The sequence below is a fragment of the Anguilla rostrata genome, chromosome 4 (genome assembly GCF_018555375.3).
Source record: "Anguilla rostrata isolate EN2019 chromosome 4, ASM1855537v3, whole genome shotgun sequence".
NCBI classification, from domain to species: domain Eukaryota; kingdom Metazoa; phylum Chordata; class Actinopteri; order Anguilliformes; family Anguillidae; genus Anguilla; species Anguilla rostrata.
The window spans coordinates 44,784,502-44,807,306 of record NC_057936.1 but is presented as its reverse complement, the minus strand read 5'-3'; the positions used below and the strand labels follow the sequence as shown (position 1 = coordinate 44,807,306).

The 22,805-nt window shown below is 40.5% G+C and overlaps 1 pseudogene; it reads right to left on the bottom strand.

Annotated features, from left to right (window-relative positions):
• Positions 1-7,384: 7,384 nt before the first annotated feature.
• On the bottom strand, positions 7,385-21,459 carry LOC135254306 (diamine acetyltransferase 1-like; annotated as a pseudogene).
• Between the last annotated feature and the right edge of the window lie 1,346 nt (positions 21,460-22,805).

Below are 22,805 nucleotides of genomic sequence, written 5' to 3'. Positions count from 1 at the left end.
CATCACCTGGCCAATACCATTCCTACGGTAAAGCATGGTGGTAGCAGCAGCATCATGCTATGGGGATGTTTTTCAGCCGCAGGAACTTGGAGACTAGTCAGGTTTGAGGGAAAGATGAATGGAGAAAAGTATAGAGATCCTTGATGAAAACCTGTGCCAGAGCGCTCAGGACCTCAGACTGGAGCGAAGGTTCACCTTCCAACAGGACAACACCCTAAGCACACAGCTAAGACAACGCAGGAGTGGCTTCGGGACAAGTCTGTGAATGTCCTTGAGTGGCCCAGCCAGAGTATGGACTTGAACCCAAACAAACCACTCTGGAGAGACCTGAAAATAGCTATGCAGCAACTGTACCCATCCAACCTGACAGAGCTTGAGAGGATCTGCAGAGAAGAATGGGAGAAATACCCCAAATACAGGTGTGCCAAGCTTGTAGTGTCATACCCAAGGAGACTCAAGGCTCTAATTGCTGCCAAAGGTGCCTCAACAAAGTACTGAGTAAAGGGTCTGAATACTTATGTAAATGTGATATTTCATTTTTCTATTTTTAATAAATTTGCAAAAAATTCAAAACATGCTTTCACTTTGTCATTGTGGTGTATTGTGTGTAGATTGATTAGAATAAAAATTAATTGAATCAATTTTATAATAAGGCTGTAACGTAACAAAATGTGGAAAAAGTTAATGAATACTTTCCGAAGGCACTGTGCATGGCGGTCAATCTCCTGATCCCTGTTACCTTCACTTGTGAATAAGACCTCCTGATAGTTGAACTCCATGTGAGAGGGGACAGTTGAAGGGGAGAAGCCATCTCTTCCCAGGAGATGACTATGGTCACAGACTTGGAGGTGCTGATCCTCATTCCATCCGTGTCATCCTTGACAGCAAACTGTTCTAGTATACATTGAACATCACAGTACAATGAAGCCAAAAGGAGAGATGTCACCCCTGTGTCTCCAATGCGGACAAACTACAGACCTCGTCTGCTCCAGAAGATCCTGTCCATGAATACCAGGAACAGAAGGGGAGCTTGACTTAATGTCAAGAATGCAAACACAGCTCTCATTTGAGTGTACAGAGACTGAATGGCTCATAGTAGAGACCACGGCACCCCATACTCCCGCAGAACCTCCGGCAAAATACCACCAAGGAACACAGTCATAGACCTTCTCCAAATCCACAGAACACATGTAGACTGGAATCGGGTTAAATTTGGGGTGGACGCAGGTGGACGGCGTCCACCCACCTTTGGTAAATTAATAATTAATTTTGACCGGCAGTTTTACAAATAACTATGGCAATCCAGTCCATTTTTCGTATGCTCCTGTCCATGTGTTCCCTTGAGCCAGTTACTTGCTCAACCAAATCAAAAATCCAAAGAAAAAAACACAGGAGGAACAGTCGTTTATATAGACAGGCACAGAAAGAAAAATATTGTTGATTGTCTTGATTGTTTGGAAGCAGACATGGTAGGTAATTTCATTTACATGTAATTTAATCTATGCAACATTTTAAAGAGAGATGAATAAACAGCCCCCACGAACGCCGGCTATTATTAACGACAACTTTGATTGCTTGAGCAAAATCAGCAGGTTTCTGGTCAGCAGCTAAGATAGGATTAAATATTTCCGACATACATAACGTTTTTTCAGCGGCGACTGGTGAGCTGAAAATTGGTGGGGCGCAAAACTTTCCTCTAAACTAATCACTGATCTCAACCTGTTTTCATTAGTAAATTTTCCTCTATTATCAAGCGTGCCAACGATCGGACTAATCTTGGCAAGTAGCCTAACACATAGCGTCTTCATACCGTGTTAGGGGGATTAAATCATAAATTCAATTTATCCATTAAAAATCTATTTTAATCACCAAGTAGTCTAGACAAACAAACAAGATACACCAGTCTGTTATCTACCATGTTAGCTTTCAGAATAACCAGCAAAAACAAAACCTGCACTTCAATTTTGTTTACAATCTACGCATTGCAGATATTTGCTATGAATTTGAGTGCGGAGAAAGAAGTGCATGCAGCTATCCGCAAATAATGTTGATTAAAAATGTGTACAATTTCGTACTGCAAATGAAAATGAATATAGGCTATAAGGCCTAGGCTACTCGCTAAAACTGCCTATTTGGGGAGAGCTGGCTGTATAGTATGATAGTATTGCTATTGAGTAGCATATTTTGTGGATTAATTGCATTGACACTCGAGGAAAATCCCAGGAAGATTCCGCCACCGTTCAGTGATTAAAACTGATTTTTTGAAATCGCATTTATCATTTAATCTCCCTAACACAATAGGAAGAAGCTGTGTGTCCCTTTCTTAGTCCCAATTGCTTAGTCAGATCGTTTGCATGCTTGTTAATCACTGAAAATTAATTAAAACAGTTTGAGATCATTAGTTTAAAGGAAAGTTCTGCGCATCACCAATTTTCAGCTCACCAGTCGCCGCTGGTTTTATTTTGTTTCAATTCAACAGTTTAAGAAAGATGGATAAAGGAGAAAGAAAGGGAGGACAAAAGAGGAGGATGACCGATTATTTTCGTGGGTAAAAAAATTCTCAGCATTAATGACACTCAATAAACTTGAAATATTTAAAAGCTTGCATCAATAGTATACATTCTTTTTAAAACATTGTTTTCCTTAATTACAATTATGTGCACAATACATTAAAGATACAACTATTTTGAGCTGAGACATTCATTGGTTTGTACCTTTTTTCACCCACCTCCCAAATCCCAATTTAAGCCCTGACTGGAATATATCGATGTCATTCACAAAACTACTCACGTATCTATCAGATGTCATTTCACAATTTTTCAATTCAAATAGCTGTATTGGCATGACAAAATTGTAGTCAATAAAAAAACCTTATGACACGTATTACACTGCCATATCATTTCATCAAGGAAGACGAGGGTCCTCTCACTGCCGGTCTCCAGCTACGGGTGCCAAGTCCACAGTCAACCCTTTACACTTTCTGAGCTCCAAGGTCTGAGATTATGTTTCCCACTTCTATTAACTACACAAAAGTTTACTGACTGTCATGTGGAAGTGTGCTATCATATACCTCCAGCAGGATTACAAGATTACAAATGCTGGTAGATTATATGGTGCAGCAGGCCATATGTGGAGAGGCCCAACACCCAACCAGTACACACACATCCTGGACTTGATATTCAATGTCTACGGATAGATGTTACATAATGAGTATTGTACCTTATCAGATCTGTGTTTAGTAGTTGTGCTAATGACCTTCAGTGTGCACTTATTTGGATAAAAGCGACTGTCAAATAAATGTAATGTAATGTCGAGGCCCATCGGACATCATGGAAGCATAAAAACACCATCATTATGCAATAGGAATATGGCATTTTACAGGCAGTAAATATATTTGCAGTTTTGGGCTGTTATTCTTGCATCTGTGGGTCTTTGAAATTAACTGTAGGAGCGCAGTTCTGTGGATGCTTTGTGCATGTCTAACTCGTTTTTCATTAGCATGTAAATGCGGGGGGGGTGGGGGGGGGGTGCCCTGCCCCCTGCCCCTGCCCCTTGATGACTAAATACTCCTCTCAAATACCCCAGCCATGTTCAATATGTTGAGTCACCAACTGACTTTAGGCAGTAGATCTGACTTATCAGATTGTAATGTTACAATCCTGTACTTTTCATAAGAGAACTCTTACTGTCTACGTTTATTGTAATAAAAATAAAAAAAGAGATTACTTATATTTACAACAAGCCAATTATTGGAAATTGGGAAGTTTTCCATTTCTTTCCAGATATAAATGTTCATATTCATTCTTTCAAACTTGGTGAAATACATAGTGATTTAACACAACAATTTAGTCCTCCTGAATGCAGCTGTACAGTATATTAAATAATATTTATGTTCAGTGTTGGATTTGGTGGTATGTGCTAAGTATGTGTACACACCATTATGTATACATCTGTATGGTATATAGAAAAGCAGGGAAATTCAAGTAAGTGTGCCACAGCACCATGATTAGAAAGCACAATTAATCCAAAATTGGCCATAATGTCACCTGGGGAGGGAGGGATGGTAGATTGTGCTCATGTCAAGAGGCGTGACTGGTCAAACACTTCAGCATGAAAGTGTACTCCAACAACACAATGGCTACACAGCTCAGATGGTGAACTAGATATAGAAAAGAAGCAGTGCACATTGGCTGCTTTCATTTCACAAAATATTTTTTTTGAGTCAAGAAGATAGGGAGAAAAGAAAATGATGATAAGAAAATATTAGATAATTTATGCTCACCTGCTAAGGTAATTATTTACTATACTGTGACCACTCAAGTAAATACACTACATGGTCAAAAGTATGTAGACACCTGACATCCAACTTTTCATCCAAAATTATGGTTAGTAATATGAAGTCGGACCACCCTTTGCTGTTATAACATCCTCCACTCTTCTGGGAAGGCTTTATACTAGATGTTGGAATATCGCTTCAGGGATTTGCTTCCATTCAGCCAGAAGAGCATTAGTGAGGTTGGGCACTGATTGGGCGATTAGGCCTGCCTCGTAGTTGGCTTTCTAACTGACCCCAAAGTTGTTGGATAGGGTTGAGGTCAGGGCTCTGTGTAGGCCAGTCAAGTTCTTCCACACAATTCTCGACAAAACCATTTCTATATGGACCTCACTATGTGCCCGAGGGCATTGTCATGCTGAAACAGGAAAGGGCCTTCCCCAAACTGTTGTGGAAGCACAGAATCATCTAGAATGTGATCTGCCTTCACTAAGGGGCCTAGCCCAAACCAAGAAGAGCAGCCCCAGACCAAGGGGTGTCCAGATACTTTTGCTCATATAGTATAAGTGGGAATAAATAACATTCCTGCACATTTTCAAGTAATACTTAAATCTGTGTATCGGCAATATGGAGAAGTAAGGAACATTGCTGGTACTCATCACAGCCTGTGAGTTCTGATCTCTCACTTCCTGGTATTTCAGATTTAAAGGTCACACTTTTCATATTTGCCAGACACAGCACAAAAGTTCAGACACAAATGTGTGGTGCGACACTGACAAGTATAGCTCTACATTATGCACTTGGCGATCACATTGCAGCTTCTTACTGAATTGCAGCAATTTGCATTTACACTGAAGATATCTGTAAGCTATTTATGACTTATTTGTGCTCAAGCTCAGTGTGTTTTTGAGACTTCTTCATTTTTAGCAGCTGGTTGTGCTGTACTACCTAATTACAGGCTAGTCAAAACAAATGCAAGGTCACATCATATTACATCTCCAGACAGATTTTATACAGAGAGCACAAGTCAGAGCAACGGAAAGTGTGCCAGCTTGGTGGATGTTCTGTTTGTGAGAAATACAAATTGAGCAGAATAAACAGCATTTCACTAAAACATACAAGACTGGCCAGCACGACAGTGACTCAGCTAAACTGTGATGTGGCAAAGATCAGCATTCACAGGAAGAGCAGAGTGAAGGATCTCAGCGATGGAATGAATGGAGGACCAAAAATTCTAAATTTAAAAAATAATAAATGACTCAATGAATATGAATGTAAAAAAGGTGAAAAACAAGACCAGGTCAAAACCTAGTATATGGCTGGACCTCTCCGGCCGACCAATGGTGTAACTTCATAACTCGGCCGACCAATGGTGTAACTTCATCACTCACTCAGTTACTCACAGACATTCGCGTTTGTTGCGGTCCAGCCAATAAATAAATGTACACAGAAATAAATGCTATCTAATGTTAACTCTACACAGCTTCCACGGGCAGTATACGATAAGAGCGTCCAACTGATCTTGTCTACCCTGAATGTTGAATTGCAATATTCAGCCGAAGAGCCACTTCCTCCAAATGGCTGAACACTATAATAGGTCAACTACTGTGATACAGCTAACTGGAACAAATTGTCAGAGCGTCCATGCCAAAGAGTAAATGGGACAATCATTCAGCTATGTTAGCCAGTTTCAAATCCCAACTATGATTACATACCATAATGAAATTTCTGGGACATGCCATTCACTATCAATTTGACCAAAAGTACCGGGAGGAAGGAGATTGGAGGGGTGGGGGGAAACGTACACTATCAAAAACTTATCACAAGACTGTACATTTGTATTATACTCAGGTTATCAACAAGGTGAAGCCCAAAGCTTTTAGAAACAGGACAAATTCAAGATGTGAGGTAGCTTGATCAGGAGATTGAATGCCTCAGTTCTTTCTGTTTCTCATTTACTGTGAACAAATACAGACCACAGTTTTGTTTGAGCTGTCTATACTACATTGTGTAGCTTCAGGTTTTCAAGTCTTCCACAGTGTGTCTTTCACACTATAATGCACATTATATTTGTATTGTACGTAGATGCTTAAGAGATATTAAAAACACTAGCTGGTGTACTAAACTCCTCAAAAAACGTTTGGAAATTTGTGTTTGGTCGATCATATCTCTTGTCTGTATTATTAGCATTGTATGTTATATCATTGGAAAGCCTGCTCACTTCCCTTTACAATGATGTCCCATTTGTAAGGATAATGCATTTGTGGGATGAGCAGCACAGCTGATTATGTGGGTGGGGTCCCAAGTGAAATGTGCCAAATTTCCCTGCCAATGTCAAACAGTTTATTCTCCTGTTGGTATTGACTCTATTGTTTTGAGTTGTTTGGGGGATTGGATGATTGAACTCTCTATCAGTAACAAGGAACAAACAAGACATATTGGTAATTTTACGCTTTATTCATTGAACAAACAGTCAGGAGCCTCAGTAGCGGGTGGAAGAATCATACGCAGTCACAACAGCCTGGCACCTCCTCCTCATGCTGGTCACCAGCCTGGTCACGCGTTGCTGTGGGATGGCATTCCATTCCTCAACCAGGATTCATCGCAGGTCAGCCAACGTGGTTGCGTTGGTCACTCTAGCACATACAGCATGCCCGAGCTGATCCCACAAGTGTTCAATTGGGTTGAGGTCTGGGCTGTTGGTAGGCCATTCCATTCAACCACGTTGGCTGACCTGCGACGAATCCTGGTTGAGGAATGGAATGCCATCCCACAGCAACGCTTCAGATGGGGTTTTGACCCCCCTGAAGAAATTAACAGATTTATAGGCTGGTTTAAAAGCAGATATTTACTGTACTTCTCCAAAATCACAATCTCTACTCAAACCCTCCAAGAGGTCAAATAAAAATGACAAATATCCAGATCCAGAGTTAATCAGATCTAGAGTTAGGTGCAGCTACATATTAGGTGACGTATTAAAACTTATCAAGGTGAAAGGTCACCTCATGCTCAGTAGAAGTATGTTTTTAAAAAACTGGATTGTGGGAACTGAGCCATGTACCCGTTCCCAGTCGCTCCCACTAGCTAGCCAGCATTTCATGTGATTCCAGCTCACTCCTCCGCAGACATCTTGAGCAGGTACTGCTTGTTGATCCTGAAGAGCCGCCAGTCCTCCTGCAGCGAAAGGTCATATGCACCGCTCCGCTTGTAGAACTCGATGGAAGCCTTGTTCCACTCTGCCACAAGAAAGTGCATGCTGCGGCATCGCGTCTTCACTGCTTCCTGGTGGTGGGGGGGGGGGGGGGTTGGTGTATGTAAAATGAACCTGGATTGCAGGCAAATCCTCTGCACAGCATTCAATATCACTGCACCCCTTCCCACTTAAATGTAACACTTAGTTCCGCAAACCTCATCCTGGAGACACATGGCCTGCTGGTTTCTGCAGTTACTCAGCACTTAACTGTGCAATCATTTGTTCAATTAACCCACCAAACCTGTTTGAAATGGATTTTTAACTTTGGAATAACACACAATTTCGTGGAGCTTACCCCATATTTGCTTAGCATGAATACAAGCAACATCAGCTGTTGACCATTAACGTCGTCCAGCCACCAATTCACTCCCATTCATTTTCGGGACATTGCTGAAATGAATACTTTTAAAGCACAAACATCAACGGAGGATTGTTAAGAGCACTAACGTCAAATGCCCCTGTTTTTCTGAGCCGATGAGCTGATTTTCAGGTTGGCTATAAATAGAGAAACTATTTTCAGACTGGCAGCTGCGTAAAAATACAACAAGCCGTAGTTAGATTGTTCTTAATCCACATGCCCTTGTGAATATGTTATCATGCTCAATGATACATCGCAGGGATAAAATAATGAAACTTTTTACGGATTTTTTTATTTTTATGTTTTTAATAAGGCAATGAAACGTTGTCCTCAGATATTCCAAAAAACTAAAATCAGACCGTTTCACATTAGTACTCTGTTCAATTGATTACCCTCTGGGAATCGGGCAACCGGGAGGAACACCAATGCCATTAATGGTCAGCGGGGACAGCTGATGCTGCTAGTATTCACACTATGCCAATACAATAAGGTAAGCACCACAAAATTATGTGTGTTATACCAAAGTGAAACCAGATCGGTTTAAGACCCTCTAAGACCGAATTAGTCGCTGGTTTTAAGGTGAACATCAAGACCAACAGATCTTGTGGCTCCAAGACCAAGACTTACAGTCACCATAAGTACAGCAAAACAATGAAAGGTAACTTCTAGCTTGTTTATAGGATTCACTGTACAAACAATATGGGAGTAGTTATTTGACTAAAATAGACTGTGCTGGAAATTTCCTCTCGAGGGTAATCGTTAGGAACTATGCAAAGTCTGTGAAAAAATTGGATAGTTAGTTCAATATCAGCACCGTATCAGCTTCATACTCATTCCCAGCATTAGTGGCCATTTGGGCGGTATGCTGTATGTTTATTCTCTTTGCATGATGCCAAAACTGTATTTTAAAAGAAAAACCTCTCAGCTAGAAGGTTGTACCTCTGTAGACTTACAGGCTTGACTCTAAACCAGCAAAACCTCTAACAACGACAGCACCCGGTCCAAGCAATCGCTTACCTGACTGAGATTCTTAAGGATTTCAGACCCGATTCCAAAACCTGAGGAAGCAAATATAGATGCTTTAGATTAACACCAGAGAAATGACAAAATGTTTTACATACCGTTTAAAATGAGTTCAGCAACACTGCAGCATCATATGGTGTAAAATGTGATGCATATATAGCAACCTTTGAGCATTGTGATGGGTAAAATGGTATGCGTTTAATGCTGTCTCAGTTCAGAAGGCCAGTAAGTACCTCTATACTCCTTCATCACATAGAAGTCCTCTAGGTACAGCAGTTTGCCGATCCAGGGGTCATAGGTGAAGTAGTACATAGCAAAACCAATCACTGCATGGCCTGAAAGGATGACACCCATGGTCCAGTCAAAGAACACAGCCAAACTTTAATTAAGAATGTGCCCTTAAATGGGAAATGGAAAAGGAGTAGTGCAATCGGGGAGGGGGGCTGTGAGAAAGAACCAGCCTACATCTTTTCCAAATAAATGTGAAAAAAGACCTGACTGGGGGAGCAAGTGAGATTCTGTCAAACTCAAAGTTCTTTTATATGCTCTGCTGCAAACTGAGACACATGGAACCATGGAAGGATTTAAACTAAACAGGAAAACAAAGACAGAAATAACAATTTTCAAATATTAGAAATTCCTTTGTTGTGGCTTAAAATATGCTTCAAAAAGGCCCAAAACACAATTTTTATAGGATCAGGATTCACTTGTATAACACCATCCCACAAGGCTGATCAATCAATTTATTAATTAGTATTATTTAGTATTATTATTATAATTTCTAATAGATTGGCTCTCAATGCAAAAAATATAAGACTTAGTGACCACCAAATCTATTCAAACACTGGAGCATCCACAATAACCTTACTCACATCAGCACTACAGCATCCCATCAGCAATTACATTTAAATATGAGGGGTGAAAGTAACAAAAATGACTAAATAAATACTGAATCAAATTGTAAATTAAATATTGAATAAAATAACATGCAATAAAATTATTATACTAAAATGCAAATTAAATATTGAAGTGCTAACACTATCAAATTAATCCCACGGAGATAAAATAAATTTACAAATAATTTTACCATTGTGTCTAATCACCTTGCCATTATTCACTAGCGGTTTAATCAATTTGTTGCACTGCAATTCCAATCACCAATCTTATTTCACCACCACGTTAATCATTTTGATGCAGCTTTCAACACCACTTTTATCAATTTGTGTTAAATCATCCTTATTTAGATATTCCAACCCCCACCCCCACCCGCCCCTTCCCACTATCACAAAACAATTAATATATATATAATAACAAAATTTTAAAAATATGAAAATAAATTAATAAATTGCACTGTCTCCGATAAATCTCCCATCACTTACGCCATGCTAGAAATACTGGCCCATCTAGTTTTATGCACTTAGGCCCAACTATGTGAATATTGGCTATGCTTCTGGGTGATATTCCCTGTTCCAATGCTCCGTTTAGCGATGGTTGCAAGGGTCAAATTTTTCCTTTTGCAAAAAAGAAAGAAAGAAAAAAAAAAAACTACACTGGGAAGTGAAAATTGCAGGCTAGCTAACATTCACAGCTACAGTTGACACTAGTCAACTACTTCTGTATCTGTGGAGCTAAAATCAACCAACATGTGGTACTCTAGCTGCTTAGCCCCATTAGGCGACAGCAATAGACATAGGCTACAGCAAATCTGCCAATTGTTCTCATATAACGAGGCTACCCAACAGCCCTGTGCACTTAGCTAGCTAACCAGGACAACAAAACAGTCAATTTATTCACCCAGCGAACTTAATTGTTCTTTGCTGGTATTTTATTAATAAGAATAATGATATGATAATGAAATATAAAGCCCCTGACATGTTAACATGTTGGCAGACACGTTGAAATCACACACCCAACATATTTTCAATAATGGATATAGACTAATAAAAGTGCATAAACAGGGCGCAAGATCCCACGGCTGGATAGTCCAAATGCAAGAGCTGTCAATCATCAAATTCATAGAGGTATGCACTCTCAATGGGTGAGACAGTTTGTTGAAACTGTCCTTGAATTGATAAGAGTGGTGAATTGATAAACGTGGTAGTGAAAGCAGAAAACTGATAAAATCGGTGATTGGAACTGCAGTGCAACAAATTCATTAACTCCTTTGCACAAGCCCCCTTAGTGGCCGGCATCCTTAGATTGCAGACATTCAGAGCTCCTGCAACCAAACCAAACTGAGTGGAAACCACAAGCTCTGTGTTTTAGCTTTATTAGTACAGGATGTGTGTCAACTATGCCAAATACGTTTCTAAATGCCACCATTGTTGTGTAGATCATCCATTTAACAAGCGCTTACAATTTACCCAATAGTGCAATAAATTTTACATTTGTTTTTGTTTTGTATAGTTGTATATATCACTATAAATATCAATGTAGTTTAAATTATTGTTGCTATTCTCATTAGTAATTTCCTTAAGTTATTCAAGTACACTGAACAAAAATAGAAATGCAACACTTATCAATTTATAAGATTTTATTGAGTTTAAAGGTAATAAATAAATCAGTCAAATGAAATATATTCATTTACCTCTTAGCACAAAGCCCCTACTGAACTCAGACATTCAGTGCTGCTGCAAGTACGATATAAAAACAGAAACGCTTCATTTTAGTTTCATTAGTAGACGATACACGACAACTGTGCCGAATACGGAGTTTTGCAGCGCCACCATTGTCGCTCTGGTTGTTCATTTAACAAGCACCCCCTCCCTGCAGTCTCATCTGCAACTACACCCCCCACCCATGACATAATGGACAATGTTGTCTATCTGGGCATTCATAAAAATATTCTTTCACCACTCAAAAATCGTATTCCGTCATAGCAACAAGATAAACCCAACAATAGCTTTAAGATATTCCAATACAGCAGTGAAAAGGCTGCTCACTGAATAACGAAATAAACAAGACAAAGTTTTCAAAAATGATACCATGTCATTCTACAGTCAATATCTGGGACTAAATATTGAATAGATATACAACCTTACCATTGGTTTTATGCAGAGATGTCCCTTTTGAGACTGAGTGGTCATACAGTGTCTTGGACAATCCGTTTGTGAAATATACGTGCATTTGTGATGCCTTGGTACCTTCCAAAATAGCTGTGCGTAATACCACACGTGTTGTTTACGGCATTGTCGCCATTTTTAGTACAGTCTGGCATTATTGACAATTCATACAAACCCACAGGTGAAGAAGTCGAGTGTGGTGGTCCTGGGCTGGTGTGGTTACACGTGGTCTGCGGTTGTGAGGCCTGTTGGACGAACTTCCAAAATCTCTGAAACGACGCTGGAGGTGGCTTATGGTGGAGAAATGAACACCCATTACTATGGCAACAGCTCTACAGGACATTCCTGCAGCCAGCATGCCAATTGCATGATCTCCTAACTCTTGAGGCATCTGTGACATGGTGTTGAACAAAAAACTCAACATTTTAGGGTGGCCTTTAATTGACCCCATCATAAGGAGCACCTGTGTAGTGATCATGGCTTTTAATCAGCATCTTGATATGCCACACCTAAGCAGGAGATTAATTATCTTAACAAAGGGGAAATGCTAGCTAAGTGATATAAACAAATTTGTGGGCAAAATTTGAAAGAAATAAGATTTTTGTGCAGATAGAACAAATCTTTGAGGTATTATTTAAATGCATTAAAATGGCTGCAAAAATAAAAGTGTTGCATTTATCTTTTTGTTCAGTGTACTTTCTTTAAATTTCTTTGCTAGCTAACGGTAGCTTTGACCTACTTGGAAAAGCCAGCAGGTCAGCTGTGACATAAAAAAAAAACATTCACAGCAGTGTTGGCTTGCTGTTTGGAAAATAATTATATCGGTAGGAAAGCAGTATCGAAATTCAGCGAATCCAGTGGGGTTTAAGAGAAATGTGTCCTGATAAAAAACATCCACGTTTTAAATGCCAGTTCAAATCACAGACTGTGGCAGGGAGGGTTATATGAAAGTGCCCTTCATTTTCTCCACAGAGAAATTATGCTTTGATCCGGAAATCCATGTATGGGTACAAGTTTTGCCCCACAGTGTCCATCTGAAAGTTCATAAAAATATTCACCACCAAAAATTTGCATTCTGTCATAACAAGAAGATAAACCCAACAATAGCGTGAAGGTATGCCAATACAATACTGCTCACTAAAGAGCGAAATAAACAACAGGAATTCTTGTGTAATTATACGATGTCATTCTACTATCAATATCTGCAACTAAATATGGAATAAATATATAATCTTACTATTGGTTTTACACACAAGATGTTCCTTTCAGTAGTCATTTATTGTCTTGAACAATCCATTTGAGAAATAAGTAAGTAAATAGAAAGCGGGGGCAGGCATTTACAAATGCCATGCACAACACACCAATCACAAGTTAGGCCAATGTAACTGTTCAGTTAATTCTGGTTTGATTGATACCTCTTATCCAGTAGAAGACAATATAAGCTTTCCAATGGAGTATTGCATATCACAATTTTTTTTAAATGGCTCAGACCCACGTGCAACAGCTTGACAAGTTGCTTTGTCACTATTGTGCAGTAAACCGTAACATTACGCAGTAATATACATGCACTCGCAGCAATTTATTAATTAATTTTTTTTCTTTTTTTTTTCTACTACTAACTCATTAGAACTGCTAAAACAAATTAACTGAGGAGTGTGTCATGGTTCTGTGTTTCTGTCTCTGTTTCTCCTTGTTGGGCCGCCAGATGGCGGCACTTCTGTTTTGTGTCCTGCTCGGTCCCCTGTTAATTGTATTATTGCTTTCAATTATTTTATTATTGTTTCTGATTGTGTCTCGTTGTTCCCATCCTGTCCTGGTTTGATTGTTAATTGTGCCCTCCTGTGTCTTGTTGGTTTTCAGTCTATTTAAGTTCTTTGTCCGCTTGACTCAGGTGCTGGTTCCTTGTGTTTGTTCCTGACTTGTAGGTATCTTCTAGCGTTTCATTTTTGTTTCTGACTGTGTTCCTGCTTGCTTTTGAACCTGCCTGTGTTCTGCGGAGTATAGGAGAGGACTCAGCACACAGCCTTGTGGGACGCCGGTGCTCAGGATGAGGGTTGAGGAGGTGAGGTTGTCTAACCTAACACACTGAGGTCTGTTGGTTAGGAAGTCTAGTATCCAGTTGCAGAGGGAGGGGTTGATACCAAGGTCACCAAGTTTGGTGATCAGTTTGGAGGGGATGATGGTGTTGAATGCTGAACTAAAGTCAATGAACAGCATTCTTACATAGGTGTTGTTGTTGTCCAAGTGGGAGAGGGCGGAGTGTAACGCTGTGGAGATGGCGTCCTCCGTACTCCTATTTTGACGGTAGGCGAATTGGAAGGGGTCCAGTGTGGGTGGTAGGCAGGATTTGAGATGAGCCAGGACCAGCCTCTCGAAGCACTTCATGATGGTGGAGGTGAGTGCAACAGGGCGGAAGTCATTTAGGCTCGCTGCAGAGGAGTTTTTCGGCACCGGCACGATGGAGGTGGATTTGAAGCACGTGGGGACAGCTGCTTGGGCCAGTGACAGGTTGAAGATGTCAGTCAGGACCTCAGTCAGCTGCCCAGCGCAGGCCTTGAGCATGCGTCTGGGGATGCCATCAGGGCCAGCAGCCTTGCGTGCATTGAGCCTGCTCAGTGCTGCACACACGTCGGTGGGGGCGAGTGTAAGGGGCTGGTAGTCTGCAGGGAGTACAGCCTTGATGGCCGCCTCCTGGTTGTCCCTGTCAAAGCGAGCGTAGAAGTTATTAAGCTCGTCAGGGAGGGAGGTGTCGCTGGTTGGGGGGGAGGTGTAGCTGGGTTTGTAGTCCGTGATGGCCTGGATGCCCTGCCACATGCGTCGGGGGTCGGAGTTGTAGGTGAAGTGCTCCTCAATCCTTAGCTTGTGGCTGTGCTTGGCCCTCTTGATGCCCCTTTTCAGGTTAGCCCTGGCTGAACTGTAGGCCTGCGCGTCACCTGATCTGAAAGCAGCGTCGCGTGCCTTCAGCAGTAGGCGGACCTCTCTGTTCATCCACGGCTTCTGATTGGGGAATGTTGTAATCTGCTTGTAGGTGGTAACACTGTTGATGATAGCGTTGATATAGTCCAAAACAGAGGAGGCATAGGCATCAATGTCTGTGTGGGAATCCAGGGTGGCCTGAGTGGCAAACATACTCCAGTCTGTGTGTTGAAACCGGTGCTGTAGGACAGAGTCTGCTCCCTCTGGCTATACTTTAACTGTTCTAACTGACGGTTTCACACGTTTGATGAGTGGTGTGTACTTAGGGAGTAGGAACAATGAGAGGTGATCAGACTGTCCCAGGTGAGGGAGGGGAATGGCTTTGTATGCCTCAGCCATGTTAGTGTAAACATGGTCTAAGGTCTTGTCCCCTCTTGTAGGGCAGGAGACATGCTGATGGAATTTGGGGAGTACAGTCTTTAGGTTGGAGTGGTTGAAATCTCCCGCAATGATAAAGGCTGCCTCCGGGTGTGTAGTCTGTTGTTTGCTAATGGCGGCCTGCAGTTCTGTCATAGCAAGCTTAGCATTAGTGTCCGGGGGTATGTATGCTGCAGTCACAACAGCAGATGTAAACTCTCTGGGCAGATAAAAAGGTCTGCACATGAGATGTTCTAGGTTAGCAGAGCAGTGACTCTCGATAACGGCATTGTCTGTGCACCAAGCTTTGTTGACATAAATGCACAATCCCCCACCTCTGGTTTTACCGGAGTCATCAGCTGTTCTGTCCGCCCTGAGGATGTAGCGGCCAGGTAGCTCAATGACGCTATCGGGAACGCTGCTGTTAAGCCAAGTTTCCGTAAAAATCATGACGTTGCAGTCCATAATTCTTTTATGAGTGGTGATCCGCAGTCGCAGTTCATCCATCTTGTTCGCCAGGGACCGTACATTGGCGAGGAAAATGCTGGGTAGAGATAGCCGATGAGGAGATAGCCTTAGCTTGGCTCTTAGCCCTCCTCTTGTCCCCCGCTTTTGTTTGCGGTCTCGACGCCGCCTGCGAGTACTTCTGGCCGGCGGAGCCGGGTTGGTAGCCTCCGGTGTCCTGACGGTCTCAGTGTAGAGCCGAAGATCGCTGATAAAGTTGTCCGAGTTGAATAATCCTATATCCAAAAGTTCTTGTCGGGTGTACGATACGTATGCAAAACTGTTCTGAGTGAACAGACTTAAAACGACTAAGTAGATAACCGCTAATTTGCGAAAACTGGAGAGACGCTGAGCCTCGCGTTGTGCACACGCCGCCATCTTGGTCATGTTGCAATCCGTTGTCCGTTTATTTCGTTATTCAGTGAGCAGCGTTTTCACAGCCATATTGGCATATCTTACGACTTTTGTCGGGTTTACCTTGTTGCTATGTCGGAATACGATTTTTGATTGGTGAAATAATATTTTTATGAATGCCCAGATAGATAATATTGTCCGTTGTGAAGTTCAGTCCCTCCCCTCACTGATAAAAACTAGACCCGACAGTGTCAGATTACTTAGTTGTGTTGCCATGGATGTCTCCTAGCCGCTTGCCATAAAGGACTTTACTCGATGTCATAACACTTGTAGAGCTGCAGCTCTTCCACGCCGCAACTAATAAAAAATCATAATGGCGGGCAAACAATATGGCAGACATAGGTGGTCCCAATAGCAAAGTAGAGCACATTCAGATGCATCAGTTGATGAGGTTTTGTGTTGATCTGACTTATGGTATGGGAGTTATGGCCTTTTAAGCAGAACCCTTTGTTATAGCGCCACCATCTGGCCGACGTAGGTGATTTGTAGTGTCTGAGTAGGGGGGGGGGCATAGGAACACAACTACAAATTTTATTGGTCTAGGACTTATGGTTGCTGAGCCTCAGACACTTTTAGCTGAGAAAAAATAAATAATAATAATAATCTAATTCTAACAGATACAATAGGGTTCCACCAGCTTCGCTGCTTGGACCCCTAATTATTTGTAAATAACAGTATTTTATCACTGAGCGATCATTTCATTTGACAGTGTTTTAACACTTTAGTATTTAATAGCATTTCATTTTGTGACATTTAATTTGATTGTATTTTTATTACCAACATTTCAATGTAATTTATTCAATTCACTGTTCATTTCATATTTCTTGTTGCTTCCACCCCTCATATTTCAACGGCATATGTCATCATTATGGGTACTCGCGTAGCTCTTCTATGCCTATGCCATGCGTACCATCGGCATTCTGGTGGTCCCCCGGTACTTCCACAATGACACAGTGATAGAATGAGTGATCTCCGAATTCGTCCTCCAACAGATCTGTGAACAAAGCCACAATATTAGTCAGACTGGAGGTCCAAACCGGGCGGCGACGTGCCAATCGTGCCACCACGAAATCAGGTCAACGTCTCACCTTTCTCAGTCAAACAAGTTCCTAAAAAGAAAACAAAAAATTAAATTGAACGGTTTGGCGCGCACCGGTAGATAACGGCTGTTTACCAAATATACCGTTAGCACCAGCAGAGATAGATCTACAGAGAAAATACATTGAAATAATTCTACCTTACGACCAGTGTCCCCCAACCACGGTGAAGTTGGTTTCAAGTTGGATATTCAACAGATATTCGGACACCCAGTCTAGCCAACCCTTTCCCGCTTTGTCCCGAGGTTTAGAGACACAATGCAATGGTCTTCACAACGTTGGATATTCAGACAGATATTCAGACACCCAGTTTCGTATCGTCTTATTTCCCCGACTCTTCCCTACTTTCCGCTTAGTCAGTGCAAGTGGTTAGCGACCGTCAACAAATTACAGATTACAAATTATTTTAATTTCAATAGCTCCTAGACAAAAAGGACCTAGAAACTTCAAACCACTTTTAAATTGTTCACAAACACTGGACACAGGTTGCACAGCCTTTGCTTTGTCAATTTTCATCTCATGCAATTTTTTATGAATATTTCAAAGTTAGGAATTTCAATAGCTTTTTGGTCGCATGACCTAGACACCCCAAATCCCTATTGGATTGCTCACCGAGTACTGACACATGTTGCACAGCCTTTGCTTTGTCCATTTTCATCTCATGCTATTTTATATGAGTATTTCGAAGTTTGGAATTTCAATAGCTTTTTAGTCACATGACCTACACACCTCAAACTACTTTCAGAGTGTCCAGTGACCATGCATGCATGTTGCACAGCCTTTGCTTTTTTCCAGTTTAAACATGGCATACAAGACCATTTTCCTCCTCTGGAAACTTTTTACCAAAATGTAAACCAAGTGATAATTTATGGAATTAATTTATCATCATGCTGATATTATTGTAAATACAGTTATTTAGTTTTAACACTAGTGTAGAATGTGATGACCACAATATTACTTCATTAAAAACTTGTATTTACAATAATATCAGCATGATAATGAATTAATTCCATAAATTATCACTAGGTTTACATTTTGGTAAATCTCACAAGTTGCCAGAGGAGGAAAATGGTCTTGTATGCCAGGTTTAAACTAACCAAGATTTACCATGTCCCATCTGCAATTAACAATGTGGCTCCTGTATTAAATTATTCATAAGGTCATTATCAGATAATTATCTGAAAGGAACTTAGGCAAGTAAGTATGCGTAAGATTCTGTCATTATTATTGTTTGTTAATTACCTTTTAGATTAAGTGTGACTCTTGTAAGAGATGGTTCCATCAATTATGCCTTGGCATGAGTACACCACTCCTCAACAAGGTGAAGAGAGGAAGATGGAAGTGTTGTCTCTGTTGCTGGTGTCCATTTGTAAGTCAATAAAAAACATTACATTTTTTTATTTTTAAACAAATAAATTCTATATTTTCCTTTGGACAACTGTCACACAGACCAGAAAATTGTCAGACTATGAAAATCAAAAATGTTGATACACTTTTTTTTTACATAAAAATGTTTCATCTATTTTTCAGAAAACCAAAGGATTTCCACAACCAGTGTGATGTGCTGGTTCCTCTGTTTGTTGATGCTGTGTCTATCCCATGTTTGTCTGCTGCCTTTTTAAATTCCCAATCCCTTTTACAAGAGGCCTTTTGTCTGTATTCTGTGAGCAATCCAATAGTAATTTGGGGTGTCTAGATCATGTGACCTAAAAGCTATTGAATTATATGTATTAAAAACATTGAAATATTCATATAAAATAGTTTGAGATGAAAATGGACAAAGCAAAGGCTGTGCAACATGTATGCAAGGTCAGTGGACACTGAAAGTAGTTTGAGGTGTGTAGGTCATGTGACCAAAAACCTATTGAATTTACAAAATTTGAAATATTCATATAAAATAGATAAAGCAAAGGCTGTGCAACATGTGCCAGTACTTGGTGAGCAATCCAATGGTAATTTGGGGTGTCTAGGTCATGTGAGTGTAGCACAGTGGGTAAGGAACTGGGCTTGTAACCGAAAGATCGCAGGTTCGATTCCCGGGTAAGACACTGCCGTTGTACCCTTGAGCAAGGTACTTAACCGAAATTGCTTCAGTATATATCCAGCTGTATAAATGGATACAATGTAAAATGCTATGTAAAAGTTGTGTAAGTCGCTCTGGATAAGAGCGTCTGCTAAATGCCTGTAATGTAATGTAATGTAACGTAAAAAAAAGCTATTGAAATGCCTAACTTTGAAATATTCATTTTAAAATGTTGCGGTCTCGCAGTGTAGACATTACGTTTTTCCAAGACACTCTGAAACCGGGTTTGAATGCCAGTTAGCTTTATGATAGGTTCGCCGTCACTTGTCACCTAGCCAATATAAAAATTCTGGGTTTTAGGTCAGAATGGCATGCTTGTTATCCCAGCTAGCTAGCTAGTTAACTATTGAATTGTATTAAAAACAGTGGTTACTACAAACATAATCGTTCACAAAGATACGAATGAAAATGCGTCCTGTAGCCATGAGTTAAATACGGAACGCCTGTTCTACTGTCCAAATCCAAATAAGGGACAATTCCGTATTTTGTGGGATGGTTGGCGTCCCTAAATGAAGCCAGTAACTAGAACCGCGATTCATCTATTGCGAAATTGGGCATTGAAAAGGGAGGGGATATAAGAACATTTCAAAATCAAAAGAATAATGTTGCTGTTAAAACTTCTTTAGAATGCTGGATTTTGTAGCGCATTGATTTTAGAACTGTTAAAAGGCAGAGGTGTCACTTTACTGAGGAATAATGCCCACCCCTGGACCAATCAGAATGGAGTATTCAGCCAAGCCGTTGTATAAGTCTAGTTAATCAACATTAGCCCTGCTTCTAATAGCCTAGTCAATTAAAATGCTTTTCCTTTTCCATCCCCTCTTGTAATTAATAGTTGTAAGCCTTTGCATTTTCATTATTGATTAGTCCTATATGTATATGTCGTTCTTTTCACATTTGATCGGGTCGAACTTTGTTTCATTCTGAGACCATATTTAGCAACAATTCTTCATTTTCTGCTCTCCCATGATCTAAATTATTATAGGATAAAGCGGACAGAAATGCGGGGAAGTTATGATTAGCCTATCTTTAAAAGGATTTGACATTGTAAAACGAAATAAAGGGAGTTTCAAAGCTGTAAGCACTCGGAATACAAGTCATAGGAACACCCACGATATAGGCTACCTGTATCCAGAGCAGCATTAGGTCCTATGTATGCTTTTCTTTCAAGAACCATGGTCCTTGTCTTTCTAACCTATTATTTAAAATAACATTTTTTTTTTCGATTGAATTTTTAAGATACATTTATTGCAAGGGCTGATGTATACGCAAGCATACAAGTAAACTGAACAAATAACCTCTGCTCTCCTTGCAATGTGTTTTTTCTTCTTTTTCTTGGGGGGGGGGGCGGCTTATACAGTAGGAAGGGGGAAGAAAAAGGGAGGTGTGTGTGTGTGTGTGTGTGTGTGTGTGTGTATACTGACATATATATATATATCGTGGGGGGAAAAAAACTGAAAAAGTTTATGGAAATATGAAAATTTAGCTTGAGATTGACACCTTGGGGGAAATAAAATGGACAAATTTTGTTGCTGCTGGACGATTTCTGTACAGCTGATGGACAATCCATGCTGTTACCAACGTTGTCAAATGCTTTTCAGAGTATATAGCATAGATCCAGGTAAGGATACAGTCATCAAATGCCCTTGCCGAAATCTGAATCCCCCCTGCCGAAGTCTGACTCCCCCCCTAACCCACTCTCTGCTATGAATATCAGCAAATGCTTTTAAAATGAAAATGTAGCCGAATGTACCACCCAATGTGACTATAGGCCTACTATAGAGGAAAGTATTCTTAGTCAAAACATACAAACATAGGGGTTTCAGTCGTTTGGTGACATAGCATTAAAATGCTGAACATTTTACATTAATGACAAATCAATGGGCAGAAGTTTGTACATTGCAATCTGAGTAAACGGCCAAAAACAGCAGAAATGCTTGTCCACTACCAGTCAAATAGGGCAGCCATTATAGCCAACTAGTCATTTAGTTACCTTTATGAGTTTCAGTATGTTGGGCACGTCCTTGGGCTCAGCTTTCCGCAAAATAAAATTGGCCATTTTCTTCTGTTACTTTTTTCCCTTTCCTTACGAGTCCTCTATATGTGAAGTGAAGCAAAAGCTGTTTCTTCATTCGCTTCCCAGGCGTTTACCCTGTGCAGTCAATCTGGGATCCTGACCCTTTCGTGAGGAGATTACAGTGTAGTATAACGGGTAAGGGGCTGGTCTTGTAACCTAAAGGCCACAGGTTTGATTCTCAGGTAAGCCACTGCCGTTGTACCCTTGAGCAAGGCATTTACCCTGCATTGCTTCTGTACTGTATATATCCAGCTGTATAAATGCATGCAATGTAAAAGTTGTGTAAGTCGCTCTGGATAAGTGTGTCTGCTAAATGCCTGTAATGTAATTAAATATATACTTCATTTTATTTCGAAATAATTTAATAATTGTCACCTCATGCTTGTCCTTTTCACAATGACATGATTATATTTTATCGTATAATAACATGTTGTGTTTCCAAATGGCCTTTTCCATTTCATAATGACATTTTTTTTGAATGACTTATTTCTGAATGGGGTTTTTATTTCTGAACGCCCTTTTTCAATTCATAATTAGACTTCACAAAATGGTAAGACCTCTTGTCAATAAACACGAGCAGGGAGTGATCACTCATGGTCATTGGTTGCTTACGCATTCAGGCAAAAGCAGCAGCACTGCAAATATCGATCTGCATGTTAAAATTATAGATAATAAGACCTAGTGCTATAGATATTGATGTACTAGTTACTTCACACACATCCATTCCCAACATAGGATGCAAATCAATAAACAATGCATCCACAAATTTATTGAATGAGTGAAAATCCTTTATTGAAGAGAAAGCAAGTCTCAAAAAAAAAAAAAAAACGCACAGGTTAAGCTTCATAAAGGATAACGCTGCATCATTCTAAGCAATTCTAACACTCCTGTGATTAAGAACATTACTTGCTTGCTAGGTAGCTAGAGGGGCTAATGCGGTTAGCCGTCCCACTCACAGTTCCTGCCTAGCAGAGTTGGAGAAGTGTCTTCATGGCTATCTCCCAGAACACAAACAGAAGCTAGTTTTAACTAGTGAGTAGCAACTGAAAGTGCCTTTATTTAGATCCAACACTCAAACGTTTGCTTGATTGTTTTTTCATAACTATTATCATTAGAACATAACTGTGGTGTGGGGATGGCTGGTTTAAGCAGCCACACCTGCCCTGGGTCAAGCTAATTAGACCTGGCCAATTGGATAATTGGTTAAGAATTAGATAATTGGCCAGGCTAATTGGGCCCAGGAACAGGAGTGGCTGCACCTGTGCGTAGTGAGGTAATCACTGCGCACAGGTTAAATCTGCCATCCCCACTCACACGGGGAGCTTCGG